The 15,681-nt window shown below is 45.7% G+C and overlaps 1 protein-coding gene across 6 annotated transcripts in view; it reads left to right on the plus strand.

Moving 5' to 3' along the window:
- LOC108939668 (C-terminal-binding protein 2) overlaps window positions 1–15,681 on the plus strand; it is an 83,014-nt gene that overhangs the window by 20,440 nt on the left and 46,893 nt on the right. Inside the window, exon 1 of one of the 6 annotated variants that reach the window (XM_018761178.2) lies at window positions 9,774–9,885. The exons of 3 other annotated variants lie outside the window; for them this stretch is intronic. The gene's annotated coding sequence lies outside the window, so the exon portion shown is untranslated. Of the gene's footprint in view, window positions 1–9,773; window positions 9,886–10,732; window positions 10,814–11,015; window positions 11,040–15,681 lie in introns of those variants that run through there. 2 more of the 6 variants (XM_018761177.2, XM_018761179.2) reach the window with 2 other exon arrangements.

Raw genomic sequence — 15,681 nt, forward strand, 5'->3', positions numbered from 1 at the left:
AATTTACGGTGTCACGGTGTAATGAAGATTAATTTAGTAGTATCGTGTTGCACATATTGCTGCCTTTTTAAAGTCGTGCCAGTTTTTGTTAACATGGATACTACTACTGTTGTTCTGGCAGCAGTCTAATAGTAGTGCTAATGTGATGGTTAATTATTGTGTATAACCCACCCTCCCCCAAGGATCATGAGAGCACATTAACTCCCATGTTACTTGAAGACTGCTTTTAGTTTAAAGCATCGTAGAAACCTGGGCTATTGAGACATGATAAGACATCAGGTGCCATTTCATTATATTCCACCCAAAATTTTGATGTCTCCAGTGATATACAATACGAAGACAATGCTGCTGTCATTTTATGCGGTTTTGGGCCATTAGTTGCCCAAGACTCTGCTGAGCTTGCCAGAGAAGGGTGACGGGCTATGCAGGGCGTGCGGGGAGGGGTTAGCCCACCAACACCCAGTGTAACCTGTCAAGCTTAGAGACTTTTTTAGGGCAGGCTGTCCCACACCATCGCAGCAAAAGCATGGAATGTGCCCGAGGGACTGTTCTGGAAGACCTGAAACCAACGCAACCCTTGTGATCACAGCCCCATGGACTTCAAAAGTCCTCACTGCTACTGAACCTGTTCTACCAGAGGATGTGTAAATATATTGCCTGGTGAAAAGGATTTTCCCGCCTTGAGTACTAATTGTTTTCTTAAGGTGCTTTTCTGCTGGATGCTCTTCGCGGAATCCCAAGCAAACCAACCAGGAGGTTAATGTGGTCAATGTATACAGTCGCGCAACTGCTGCTGGAAAACATTGATAAGATTGTTTGCGTAGGCCAAGAAGACACATCAAAGTCAATGTTCAAAAATGGCAAGCTCTCATCAAAAAATGTTATGCTTTGTTGTCTTTTACCATTACAGCGTTTTACAGGATGACAAAATAGGAGGACGTGTACCTACATGTTCCGTTGAGATAGCACAAGTCTTTGAGTTCTGTTGTCGGTGCTTTTCTCTTGTTTCTGTCGTGTAAATTTCTCAACTGAATGGAGTTCCGGGTTTATGTTCTTGCATGTCGGAGCGCTTCGTTATCAACTGTTTTCCACACCGAAGACCCCTAGTTGTAAACCTTAATTTTGGAAATAAACACAATATCCCCACTTTCTCAGAAAAACACTTGCTCCGTTTTTTTCCTTCACCAAAATAAGCTAGCTGGCCATTTGTTACCATTTCAGTGTAAGCATTTCGTTTTACTTTGTGATGGTGTTTTATAAACTTCTAAAGCTACCAAGTATGAGTCAGGCAGAACAAATTCTGGAGAATGGCAATTCTCTGGATGTGGCCAAAATAGATTAATGTGGAGTTAACGTGTAATTCCAACATCTGTAACATCGCACTTGCAGGCTTTAGCTTTCGTTTGTTCCCTGAAGACCATGAGAAACTTGCCCCTGCTCATTAACATTGAACTTTGAGAACTTTCTTAATACCGAAGGAAATTGTATTGACGGTATTTCTTGCTAAATCGGATTGCTATTCACATGGTCATTTTCTTCGCTAACCATGCAGATTTATTGAGTTCATAGCTGTGGAAAAAAACTGTAAATGTATCAGTTTATTCAGAAGAATGCTTATTCATACAAAAACTGATAAAGATCGGAATGATACATTTTGCTGATATGTACATTCCTAATATCACTTTCAAGTGCTCAAACTGTGAATACGGTCTGCATATAAAGGAAGATAAATCCGTATAAAACAGTTTAGCTTTCGTTGCATCATTACACGATTAGCACCGTTGCTGAACCGATCATGTTTTTGCAAACTGCTGTAGCTCTACACCACCGTTCCTCTTTAAATATCGCCTTGAGAAGTCACAGAGAAGGCTGTGGGATGGCGGGACTCCTGGCAACCAGTGGCTCCCGGTTTTTAAATAAATGATTTGTTAAACACCACCTGCCCCTCATAACCCCCCAAGGCCTTGCCAGGTTTCAAAGGGCCCATCGAGCTTTGATCTCCCTGCCCTTTGAAATGATCTGATGGGGGAATGATGGAGACCAGGGATATGGAGAGAGCTACGCAGGTAGGGACAGCGAGGAAATGGAGTTTGTCCACGGGTACTCGAGAGCAACTAAAGTGAACCACAGAGGGGCACGAAGCTAGCCTGTGGCAAGATTAGCCATATTAACCTCATAAATCAATAATGCACGACAGATGTCTTCTCCCACAATCTCCTCCCGGAGCACAAGTTTCCGTTTCACCAGGCCGGACGGGACCGAGCCGCTGTAAAACCAGCATCTGTGTGGGTTTTCTCCTTGTAACGTGAGAGTAAATCAACACACAGTGTCTTTTTGCATGTTCTTGCGCACATGTGTGAGTGTGGTTGCTTCCACGAAAAGGAAATGAGGGGGAAGTGAAGTGAAAACGTACGTGGCCTATACCTTCATATAATTCATTTAGAAGCAAAGGCCCGGAGATGGACCGCCCTGGTTCCCTGGTTCCCTTCCCCAAGCCTCAAGCGGCAGAGCTCGTCAACAATGGTGTCCGGTCAAATTTCCAGTCAACGCACACGGGCACGTTTCCAGGGTGTGGGGCTGGACCTTGCATTTGCATGCATTAGCATATGTTGTGCTAGCATTAGCTTTTATTAGCCTGTCTTCTGGTGTCGTTAATAGCCTTCATGTGATTTGAAAGTTATTAATTTTCTTCCCTATTTTTTTTTAATCCGCAAATCTCATGAATAATAAAAATAACAGGCTCGGGCTCAAACCGGGGAGGTCATGCGGTAGATCTTTCCCTCTTTCCCCTGGACTGAAATAAAACATACGCGGACACACTCTCGCAAAGTAAATACTCCCCGAGTCTCCCGTTCTCTGGTCTAATGAGTCCCAGTAGCGGCTGGTTTTATTTTCCCTGCTAATTTGACACGCTTCACTTCAGCTGTGTCTCTCTCTCTCTCGACTCTTCGGGTCCAGATACCACGGAGGTGCTCTAATGAACAAGCTCCAGTCCCCCCCCCTTTCCCCATTAAAAAAGAAACGTTTTTTTTCCTTGCGTTTCTGAGGTGTCTGTTGAAAGGCATCAGTCGATCATTAAAGTGTGTGGACAATGTCAAGGAGAAACTCGCTGTTTCTAAATGCAAAAAAAAACAAAAAAAAAAAAAAAACTTCTTTCTGTGAGGTGAAAAGTGATTCGGTGTTGATTTAAGCACTCGCTCAAAATGTTGACGTAAGAGCAGGAAACCGTTCAGCAGGACCTTCCAATTTGCTTTTTATTTAGAGTAAAATGTAAGAATGCTTTTTACGGCTTTGCTCTTCACTTAAAGTCGAATGCTAAGAATATCACCCGAGGTGAAACATATTTACTGAGAGTGCTTGCTGCTCTTGTCATGGCGCTAATCCAGTATTCGTCTGTGTGCAGCCCTCCCGTATTCTGAGGGACGCTGCTGACCATGTCCATAGGTCCAACATGGCAGGATGATGACAGTCCAGGCTTTTGTAGCGATGGCGTGTGGCCAGCAACACGTCTTCTTCATGGTCCATCCTCTATCCTGGTTCAAGATACCTTCAACCTTTAGCCTTTGCTAAAATGTACTCAATCCCAAACCTAGAGAAAATGCATTTTGAGTTTTTGCGTTGCACTGATTGGACCGGTGCAGATGAACGGCGTAGTCTTCTGGTGTGTGTCCAACACATCCCAGATTTTCTTGCAGGGCGGCCTTCATCGTTGCGTTCGCCGTCTCCTGCATGCCGAGCATTAGCGCGGGTCTCGGGGATTGTACGTGCGAAAAGCAGCTGTGGACTGAACCGTACGGGGATTGTCTGCTGGAGACAATAGCGGCTTTTCCGAAGTGCATCCAGCAGCTGTGACCAAGATGGAGAAGAGCGATGCCACCCAGCATACAGTAACATTTACATTTACTCGTTCAACAGAAGCTTTCTTCAAGGTGATGTGGAGCTCTGGGGAAACAAAAGTGCGTCACACCAACAGATGAACACTTTTACATGCCTTTGTCCATCCTGGATTCAGGAAAGCACCTGCTCACTGTTGTTAGCTACATTTCCCTGTCAGGGTTCCGGTGGTCCAGAACCTATTCTAGAATCAGTGGGTTTTAGGCTAGTGGAGATGCACCCTGGACGGGGCATCAGCGCATCGTCCAGAACCAGAGCAAACCGTTTCCGGCTAATTTTTAATACAGTTAACCACACAGTTTGCGTTGTGTGCCCATCTTTATTTTCCCAGCAGTAAATTCTCACCACCCCTTCCATGTTGGCATTACCCTGACTACTCTGAAAAGTCTTAAATGAGCTGTAATTAACCCCCCCAATTAGCCTGCGCCTTTGACCTTCGCTGACAGCTAAAGACGTCCCGTCTAAAGCAGGATCCATATACTCCACCGGCATCTGTTTCCCGCATCTGTGGTTCAGAGTGATATGGAAAATTCGCCATAGTGCTAGTTTCCCCAGGCAAAATCTGACATGTTTGTCCAAACCACTTTTTTCCTGTCATAATAACGGCTTTCAGGCTGATTATCACTTGCATGTTAATGGCGTGCATTTAAGTTACACCGGCAGCACGAATTCATTTCGCTTTATAGGTTTTTAATTTGAGATCCTTGTGTCCCAAATGCTGTTTGGTGTGATTGTATTAAATCTGCTGTGATTAATTAAATTAATAATCTTGGTGACATACATATATATTTAAAAAAAAACATCATTAAGCACAGATTTGTTTTTTTTTTTTTTTTTTTTTTTTTTTTTTCCTCCCCCCCACATTTAAAGTCCTTCCCTATTATTGGGGAATTGTGTATTAGTCAGAGTCAGCAATTTTGTGTGCTGCAACCTCATTACATTTGCAGGGGAATGATCCAGAGCAACAACAAAAAAAGAAAAAAAAATTAATTGGAGGCATGCAATAGTTAGGTCGGGATCCGGGTACGAGTGCCATAAATCACAGCCTTGGGTGACAGCTTTATGCTCCTGGAGAGGGATAAGTGGTTAACATTAATGAGAGGAGATAGAAATGTTGAGTTACTCTTCCACCCCCTTGTCTCCTGGCCTCACGCATACAGCACCCCCAACCCCCCATTGACACACGCGCACACGCACTCAAAAACACGCATACACCTCCCCCCCATTCTGCAGACCCATGTGTGCTGCTGGACTCTTAAGAAGTCGCGTGATATATAGTGTTAATTTTGCTGCTGTAATTCATGTGTTTCATGCATTTAATGTCTAGTGGGACAAGGCACTGTGTGGAGTTGTTAATTTTCTGCGCAGTGGATTGAAGACCCCCCCTCCTCCCACCTCCTGCACCCTCCCCCCAGTGTCCCATCACCCCCCTGCACCCCCTGCCACCCACCCCTCTTCTGTCGTATTTTCTCCCTGACCCTGCTAGTTAATTTTGTTAAAAGAAATCCTGCTCGGGAGATATTTCATGGCGTGGCTCTTTGTGCGAAGCGGACGCACTCCAGCACGAGTGGCCTGGGCGACATTCACCGCTCGTGTTTCCGTCTTTGTCTCCCGGCAGGGTTGTTACCGTGATGCGGTGTTGCAAACGTGTTTTTTTTTTTTTTTTTTTTTTTTTGTTAAGTGGAATGATGCCTAATAAAGTGACTTTTTTAACTACGTGATTTCTCCCGCATCCTGTTCGACCTGCAGGGGCTTGTCGTGTGTGTGTGTGTGTGTGTGTGTGTGTGTGTGTGTGTGTGTGTGTGTGTGGAAGGAAATTTGTGAAAGGGAAGGGGGTTCTTGCACCAACCAGGCCACTAGTTGACAGTTAGTTTGTGACTTAGTGCTATATACCTTTTTTAAAACGTTTTCATATTTATGCCACACTTTCCACTTTCGAAAACAAATGTAAAGTTATTACATCATATTAATTTGGTGATCGGAACTCATGAGGGGTTATTAGCACCTTTCATTACCTTTCTCGCCGGTTCATTGTGAAAGCCAGCTATTTGCTTTAAATGGTCGGATAACCGACTCATTTTCAGCATCAACAAATAGTTCTTTTTTTTTTTTTTTTTTTTTGCATTATCTGAGGAGTAGGAGGAGGAGGAGGCGAAGAGACGCGTGCGTGTGCGTTTTCAGTGCTTACTGCGCTTACTTCAATCTGTCTCAGCAGGTCTGGTTAGGCTTCGGGTTTGAAGAGAGAGGAGAGCTGAGGCATTGTGACATCCCTCGTGACGCCCGGCTTCTGCAGACTGCTCAAAAAACGAGTGGCTTAGACCAGCAGGAAAGTAGGAAAAACACACATGCGCACACACACACACACACACACACACACACACACATACATCAAGAGCATTCCCCCCACGGCTTTGAGCGCAGCTTTAGATTAAAATTGGATCAGTCACCTAAGGTCTGCGCAAATTGTATTTGTGCAGGAGCGGGGAGGCTCGGGAGCGAGGGGGTGGGGGGACTCCGTTTGCAGTTTTTGTCCGTCTGCATTATTGAAAACGTTATTCCCCTCCGCAGTCTGAAGGTGAGTCGGGATTTGCGGCAGGAGAATCTGGTGGTCTGCGTGCCTCTGTCCTGGGGGGGAGGTCTTGCGAGAACGTTTCTTTGGGAGCCCCGCTTGGGCCTGGCGACGAGCCCCTCTCCGCCATACAAGGCGGACGACCTTTTGACCCGTGCGGTTGAAACGGAGGTCAGCACCCAGTTTCTCGGCCTCCTGAAAGGCTTCAGCTTTTGCCAGCCCAATGAAAGTAGGAGTGCCGTGTGATAGGCGTGCCGGCTCTCGAGGCAAAATTCGCGAGGCGGCATCCATTCTTCTGGTCCCGCTTTTTTGTTCCCTTCATCTAGAGCCTGGGGCAGTAAAGGCCTCTTCAGTCGGGGGTGCAAACCTGTGACCCATCGCTCTTCCATCGCTCTGCCACGTTCCAAACCCCCTCCACTGGGGAGAGGTCTGTCACTCACAGAGAAAACCCTTCAGCGCTTGCTGTTGGAAATACATCCAATTCACACGCAATTTGCACTCAGCTGTGTCTGAGTGTGTGAAGTGTTTTTTCCTGAGTGAAAAGGACACAGTCAGCTGGTGGTATAATGGTCAACGTTGGAACCTACGGACTTAGCGTTCGCAGGTTTGATTCCTACCTTTTGCTCTAATACCCTTGAAGAAGGTACTTACTCTGAATTGCTCCTATCAAAATTACCCGATGCTATAAATGGATAAACAATCATAAGTAGAGTAACACTGTAAGTTGTCTTGGGGAAAAGTATTACCTAATGAGTAACTATTCAGATGCAGCTCTTTCTTTTACCAACTGGTGTGAACTCATAGGTCATCCTAATTGCCAGTCCATGTCAATTTTGGCAACCACACATGTGGTCTTCACAGTATGGGAGGTTATGGAAGTGGTTTCTGTGTTGCGCCCATGTCTTTGGGCTGTGGAGGTCCACACCTGAAGAGGGGAAGAACCTGCAGACTCCCCGTAGAGAGAGACAGATTCGAACCCAGGTCCTAATCAACAACCCTGGAGCTGTACACTGTCATGAGTTCCTTCTTCTTCTTCAGTAATTAATCTAGGTGAAGTCTGGTGTTTGGTTTTCACAGAGGTCTCCGTTTCCCATCTCGTCCACTTTATCAGACACTAAAGGCAATTCTGGAGGCTTCGTTGAGTGACCGCTTCAAGTATGTCATGAATTTGCGTTGGGTTCCTATCTTATTAAGGTGCTATAACTTGAGGTGATGGCTGCTATGCCACGTTAGGCACACCTATTCCCACTTTAGTGTGATATTTTTTTTTTGCTTGGGAAGAGTATGATTAGGAAATACTTTCTCTCCACCTGGTATGGTAGAAGTTTCACCGACGGGTCAAATGTTTCCACCCCCAAATAAAGAGGTCTTCACTGTTGAAGGCTCTGGATGAAGGGAGGGGAAAAAAAAACGGGACCAGAAGAATGGATGGACCCTCACGATTTTTCGCCTCAAGAGCCTGCTGGCCTATCGCACGGAACTCGTACTTTCAGAAAAGGAGGGAGAACCAAAAAAGTCCTCCCTCGTGTCGTTGTGCCACGTTCGGTGGGGCTTACGATCCCTTATTAATCAGTTTAGCAAGGGCAGCCTTATCAGTGTGGCCGCCAGGAGCCCGGAGGCGCACCGTAAGTCAAGAGGTCGCTCCTACATCGCATCCCTATTTGATTCTGCGGCGCAGTGATGAATCGCTGTTTTTTTGTTGACGATCAGCGCTTTTGCGTCGCAGTTAATCCACGCGGCTGCGGTACACGCTGTCGTCGCGCTCTCATTCATCACCTTGCTCTTAGGCTCGCCTGTAAAGGGGGAGCTAACGAGGGTTCGCAAGCCCTAGCGCCACACTCCCCAGTGAGCCGCGTAGGGGGGTGGGGGGGTGCCGTTTGGTGCATTTACAAGCGCCCAGTGAGGGGGAGCTGTGTTTTACCTGCCCCGTGGGGTGGGTGAGGGGGCTGTTAGTGAGCCATGGCAGGCTTTTAAAAACACTGCTTTATTCCCAGGATAATGTGGCGCTCATACCAAGAGTTACTACGGTGACAGGACCTAGTCCATCCTCCCACAGTTCCTTTCTGCCCTTCTTTCCAGCCATGTAGTTATTGTCCTTCTTTCCTTCCAGCACCAGTATTCTGCTGTTACTCAGCTTTTACTCTGTTATTACTCTTTCTTTTCTTGTTGATATGGCTCTCTTCTCCTTCTTGACACCACATTTTTAATACAGCCCCATTTCCCTCCCACTCTATTAGTCCATCTTTCTTCCACCTGGTAACTTTCTCCTTTCCGTCTCATTCCTCTCTTCATGCACACCTCCCACCTTGTTCCAGTCAGTCCTTTTTCCTCACATCATTACTCGCCCTTTATTGTGCTCCCGTCCTGTTACTCTGTTCCTCTTTTCCATATTATAGCTCTGTTCTTCTTTTACTCCGAGTTCTGAGAATGTGAGACGGCAGCGCTGAGTAATGACGGCTGTCTCTACGAATGCTAGCTCTGTTCTTCTTCTCTGGGGAGGGGCAATGGGCTGAGCTTGCCTGCTTGCTGAGCTTAACTTGTGTGCTCCAGATGAGAGAGGTTTAAGAGGGTCAGCCCAAAGGTGACCTTGTCGTTTGCCCTCTGGTCAACTGAAGTGTGCCTCGGTAATGGGGAATGGGTCCACATCACAAGGTGCGTTACCCTGAGGTTCGCACGGATGTGTAATCCCCCTGCTTGCTGCCCCAGTATGGCATCCCGTTAATGCTGCCACAAGGGCTTATCTGGCACAGCGGGATGAGTCATGGTGGGCCTTCCAACACACAAGGCTATATAACTGTCTTCACCACACTTCTAGCGACAGGACGTCCCGCCAAGTCCTCGTAATTTGATCCCCCCCAGATCCCACATAAGTCTTTGAGACAAGACTGGTCGCTACCCAACAGTCATTATTTTTGATTAAAAAAGAAAAAAGTGTATAGCTGAGGTTTTTCACAGAGATGGTAAAAAATAATTTTGGGAGCAAAGGAAAGGTATCAAATATGAGAGCATCCCGTATTATTTACAGCATGGTATTGCCATAGTGTACTGATGCTAAGGGAAATGTGCGTGTGCTTCTGGTAGGCGCAAAAGGTACTCCCCTTATGGGCCCCGCTTATAATACACATCACTGTGAATGTTAATTGCGTGACTGACAGCAGGGGAGCTACAGAGACTGAAGCAATTCAGGGATTTTTATTCCCTTCCCTTTGCACGTTGGGTTGACTTACCCCCCGTGGGCTGACTGCCACGTGCCAAGTGTCTTCTCCTCTGAGGGTTTGCTTGGCACATTTAGTGCTTGGCTTCATTGCTTAAAAAGCGCCACCTCCAGGCTTCGCCCATCGACTGATGTTGCGTTGGATATCGGAGACAGACCGGTCTCTGTGCAAACACAGCGCAAGCACTGACCTTCAGACTTCGAGAGGGTAAGTTTTAGGGGTTGGATTCAAAATCAAAAATTCTTTCATAGAATCGTTGTATTTTGATGTATTGTAACTCCTAGGAGTAAATATGGGTATTAGTATGTGATTTTTTTTCCTTGAATAATACTGCATTATATTAGGATTGTAGATCAGGAAGAGATTAACCCCATTTCGTGAATCTAGGGTGTGTGTGTGTGTGTGTGTGTGTGTGTGTGTGTGTCTGTTTGTGAGTGTGTGTGTGTCTGCACACACTTTCTAGGTTGCCTAACTTGCCGTATCTCGATTGATTGGGTGGTGAGGACACACCTGAGCACGCTGCTGATATAACACCACTTAGAGATGCTTCCAAAGCAAACTGCTGTGTCAGCAACAAGAGTCTAACTAGTGAACACACAAGTGTTATTGGCTGTGTGTGTGTGTGTGTGTGGGGAGGTGAGTGTGTGCATGTCTGCTGCGGAGGTTTTAAATGTTGGTGTAATTACACACTCGTGCTGTTTCTCCAGGCCGATTTAATTGTCTTGGAAAAGCCTTTTTGATTAAATATGAGTCTTTCATGTGAATGTGAGACTGAATGCGTTTGTCTTTGTGTGTGTGTGTCTTTTTGTGCAGATAAGCGTGTGACTGTGTGGGTGTGTGCTGCGTAATATTTGTGTTCCTGGCCTACCTGCTCCTCTGTTGTTCTTGGCCCCCTGTCAATGTAAACTGAAACACGGTCTCACAGTTGGCCTGTCCAAGGCACTCTGCTGTCCTCCTCCCTGGGGGTGGTGGGGGTATTTTGGGAGCGGGGTCGGGGGTGTGTGTTGCATGGGCATGCCTGGAGGGGAACTACCTTTTCTTTGGACCAGGAAGCTCTAAATCATGTGGCCCTTCCTGTGGGGGCACACGGGAAGCCGTGCGTGAGCCCTCGGACATTCACGGAAGCGGAGTCCAGGTGGGCGAGCAAAGCCAGGCTTCTGCGCGTCTGTGTGTGCAAGAAAGTGCCGGAAAGTGTGTTGCGCCGCTTGTTCAAAAAATGCGGGGAACAGTTTCCATGGGGATCTCGGGTATATATTTTAACGTGGCCTGTGCACAACTGCTGTTATGCTTACACTGATAAGCGGTACGTCGGTGTTCTTTCGATGCGCAGCGGACGTGTGAAGAGACGGTGATTTACGCAGGTGGTCTTCAGGTTACGATGGGGTTCTGTTCCAACGGCCCCGTCATAAATCGACTTCATAAACTGAAAATCGCATTACTGTATATTGTGTGAACTATAAGGTTATACATACAATTGATATGCATGAATGCTACTTTGTATAACAGGGCTTTGTTATATGTTTCTAATAATTTTGCACGCTGTTCCTGTTAAAATAATAGTACTGTAGAATAGTAATAATATAATAATGTGTTTTCTTATTACACTATTATTTTGACTATGCCGCTCAGTGGCGATCGTGACGGTGGCAAAATTTTCCCGTACTTTTCTCTGTCGACCCACAACCAAAATTCAGGTTAGCTACTAGGTTCACTCACGTTGCATCTCTGGCAAGTTGTCTCATATCTCCTGGGCTGTCCAAAAAAAATATTTCTATTGGAAGTAGCTCTTATTCCGAAGTGTCCGTTGTTTAATCCATGTCTTTTTAAGGTGGGATGTTCTGCTGAAGGCGTGTCAGTTCGGTAAGTGACTGCAGAATAGCCCCTCGTGGGACATGAACCTCTAACATCTAAATGCAGGTCTTTAAAGGCTGTGTAATGCGGAGAGTTCATCCGTCGGCTCGCGCCAACCATTAAAAATGAATGTGAAAACAATGCCGAGCGTTTGGATGTGAGGATGTGTGGTATCAACGTTCTGCCCTGGGTTCATCTGTCAGAGTGGTGTTTGACAGCAGCCTCCCTCCAAGTTTGGACAATCGCCCTCGGGAACGAGCTAGTAAGTAACGTGGTATTCTTAGCGCAGGCGCCCGTTTTGTACTCCACAGCATTACCTTCACCTTCCTGTTTCTCCGAGTCCGACTTCTTGTTTTGGTCCAGAGCTGAAAGATTTATCTCACGAGGAACAATAAAATCGGGTTGAAGCGAGGATGACTCCATTGTCTGATGCGAATCAAAGGCTCTAGTAAAAGTCATTTAATAGAAGTGGTATTAAAAAATAAATAAATAAATAAATAAACTGTTGACCTCCTGGGAATAAAGAGAACTTACTTTAACGGTGACCTGACCTTGTCATCAGCCTTTGAGGGACATGTCCATGATGGAGAGACGTGGAGACCCTCTCTGCTGACTGCCTTTAAATACGCGAAAGCCGATCGAGATATGAGTATTTTTCATAACACAAATTTAACAAGGATGGAGTTAAGAAACATTTTTACACTTATTTTTGTACTGGATGGATTTATCAAGACTGGCCTCAGTTAGAACTGTACATTTAAGCCCAGCAGTACAGTTGCAAGGTAAGGCACTGAGTTCCCATGGTGCAGTCCTTGGGCCACAAGGGTCTTAACCACCACGCCAGTTGGCAGCACTGGCAGAGGTTCCAAGAAGAGTGGCCAGTACAGTACAGATGTTAGAGAAAATGGGAAATAGCGATGGAGAATAATCTAGGCTCCTGAAGGTCAGCTGTAATTGAAGTCTTGACAACCCGAGAGGTGAGATTGGAGAGGCTTCTTAAGGGCTTTTTTCCGTCTCATTATTTTTATTTTTCGTCTCCACATCGTGCCTTCCACTTACAGTAGGTGGGGATTTGAGATGAAACACCCACTTTGATGGTACGTGTTGATCCAAAGCCATATTTTGGGCCTATCTGGGCCAGTGATGCTCCTTTGCGGTTACACCTTTGGGCTTTTCTCAAAAAGATGGGCAGTTCAGGTCATAGGATGTTACTGCACAGTAGGTTGACATACGTAACCCTGATGGTTTGTTTAAAATATCCCGGTTTATAAACAGATATAAAGTATGACCTTTGCATGTCACTATAGACAGGAAAATGTAATGCGCTATTAAATAGAGCAATTCAGTCGCCGAGAGTCACCGTCATGCTGCCTCTGTCCAAGTGCTGCTCTGGTTCCATCTGCTTTATCGCTGGTACTTTTGAGTAGATGCGCAGCAGGCTGGCATCCTGACCTTTTAAAAAGGGAATAAATTATTCAGGTGCAAAACTATTAAACGGATGTATTAATCTGAGTCTGAGCGGGGCTCTCATTTTCTGATTTGAAGTCTCCCTGTGCGGCGACTTGGAAGGAATGGGACTGTATATCTCCATCCAAAAACGTAATCCCGTAATGGAGGGATCTGCCAAACCCAGTGGCCTTATATCGGTCGTTGGAGCAGTTTTCTAATTGACTGCCCCTCTTCAGCTGCCGGTGCAGTCCAGAGAGTGTAAACTGGAAAAGGTCACTTAAGCCCTTCCTGATTAATTGGTAATAGCCAAGTCATTGTTAGGCCTTCTCCTGGAAGCAGTGTGACAGCTTGCAAGCGTAAGTAATCGGCCCGTACTAATTAGCTTCTGAGGGGTTCATGCCGGAACGCAGCTCCGAACTCCAACTGTCAGATTCCACCAAGTTCTGTTGCTTGTTCCGCAAACAACTTCTTCTTCGTGAGGTGGGATTGCAGGCGAGTCGGATTCGTCCTTCTGTTTTGACCTGCGATGACGAGCCGGTTTGCCATTTTAATTCATGTTGGGGTTTCAGGCTAAGGATGTAAAGCGGACGTGGTAGGGAAATGGAGAAAGAGAGTCTCGATCCTTGGGGACCCTACGGGGTCTTTGTGCGTCGATGAGGGATGGGGGAGGACCTCTTCAAAGGCCTTCTTCTCTGCCGCACGGAGAGCCACCAGTGGGGGGGTTCTGGTCTCTGTGTCTGTGCGGCTTTTGCTGAGCGGTCCCCTGGAATCATTGAAGTGAATTATAGATTTTGGTCCCTTCATCGGAGGTTCTCATGTTGAGAAAAAGCTTTTTTGAAGAGTCTCTTTTTGTTCAACAGAAATGTTGGTTCTTATTTTTTGGGAAAATTTAGGATTTTAAACTGGAAGGGAAATCTTGATTTCCTTCATGTCTCCGTGGATCCGTACAGAGTTTAGGGAGTTATTGGTCAGTAACTTTTTTAAAGGCGGTAAGCAACTGCACTAAATCCAGACGACAAGACGGCATAACAGCCCCATCAAGTGCAGTGTTCGGCCAACTAGGAGATGATTTACTGGAATGAAGCTTGCTCCTCTTGGCAGTCCATGTCTACAGCATGTCACCAGAGACCCTTGGGAGGAGGAAAGGGATGACCTTCATATAAGGTCCCTCAGCAAGGTTAAGCTGATGCAAAGTGTAAACCAGCACTGCTCAGATCATTTCCGGGATCTTCTCGCAACTGGTTGTAATTCAACTGTCTACTGAGTGCAGCTGCTGAGAGCTTGGGTAGCTGGACCCCAAACCTGGGAAGTTACCTTGAATAACTCAGTATAATTTGTTGCATTTTGATATTGAAGCCTTTCTAGTAGGTAATGAGAGCAAAATGAGCTGAACTGGGAATAATAATGTGCTGAGTTTGTAACCAAATGGTTGTGGGTTTAATCCCTGGATTCAAAGTATTGTTGTGTCCTGCAGCAACTGCAGACCCAAACTGCTTCTAGCTGTATGGATTATTTTTTTTTTGTCCAAACTATGAAATAACAAGCTCTGTGAGACCCTTTGAATAATGGCATCTACTGAACTCATAAATGATGTCAAAAAAGCGGAAGAGTTTATCAAAGTGCAAGTCAAGGATGACTGTGATCATAGCGCGTGGGGGTCAAGTACATGGTCTATAATGAATGGTTCCTCTGACAGGACCCTTCACCCTGTCTGTCTTTTTAGATTCAGGAACGAGCAGGTCTGTCTGTCCTAAAAGAGGTGATGTGACAGGCTTCCTTAATCTCTCCGGAGAAAGGCAGCAGACCTGAGGTCGCGGGGGAGAAGGGGGAGGGGGGTTGCCGATGACAGATCGCTGTAAGTGCTTCGGAGGTCAGAGATCACCCACAGTGACAAGGGTCTGCTGTGGTAGCAAGGTCTCGTATAATGTAGGTGGCCAAGAAGGCGCTGGGGGTGTAAGTGGAGGTGTATTCTAGAGTAAGTTTGGCATGGGTCAGTCACTCTATGTGTGCGTGTGTGTGTGTGTGTGTGTGTGTGTGTGTGGGTTTGGGATACTTGGTCCACAGCTGTCCTTGTTGTCTGAATTCCGGGTTTCTGATGTTGGGTTTCATTCGTCCGGCATCATGATGACCACCACATATGCTAAGTTTTAAATATCAATTTCTTTATTGGTGTCATTTGTCATGTTCTCCGCTCAATGAGAAGGTCCTAGTTCCCTCTAATGGCTACAATTTGACATTACAGTCCATGCTGCCGCAAACAACAAGATTTGTTTATTCACTCTGGAGTTATCTAAGCTATGGCTTATATTTATTACTGTTGTGCCGGTGTGTATTTCAGTTCTCTATTATTATTACCTTTTATTTAAAAATATGTCTTTTCGGATATTCCGGGCGTGCTCTGTGAGGTCTTTTAATTTTATGTAAAATAATGTTTCTGCCACCATCAGAGTCCAGTTTAAAGTGCACTTTCTTCTAAGAAAGTCATTAGAGCTTTTTCCCAGAAAATGTGAATCCCTTAAATCTGGATATTTTCTCAGAATAAATCAAAGATGATTTGTTATCTGTGGTCATGTAAGGGAGGGTTTTGCATCAACTGCAATAGTGGCTTCACTGAAAAATAACAACAGCCCGTTGTTCTCGATTCCGTTACTTTCCTCCTGAAATATGTAAATGTTGCCTGTGGGTTGTGCCTTAAGTGTGAAT

This window comes from Scleropages formosus, chromosome 24 (genome assembly GCF_900964775.1).
Source record: "Scleropages formosus chromosome 24, fSclFor1.1, whole genome shotgun sequence".
Taxonomy (NCBI): Eukaryota; Metazoa; Chordata; class Actinopteri; order Osteoglossiformes; family Osteoglossidae; genus Scleropages; species Scleropages formosus.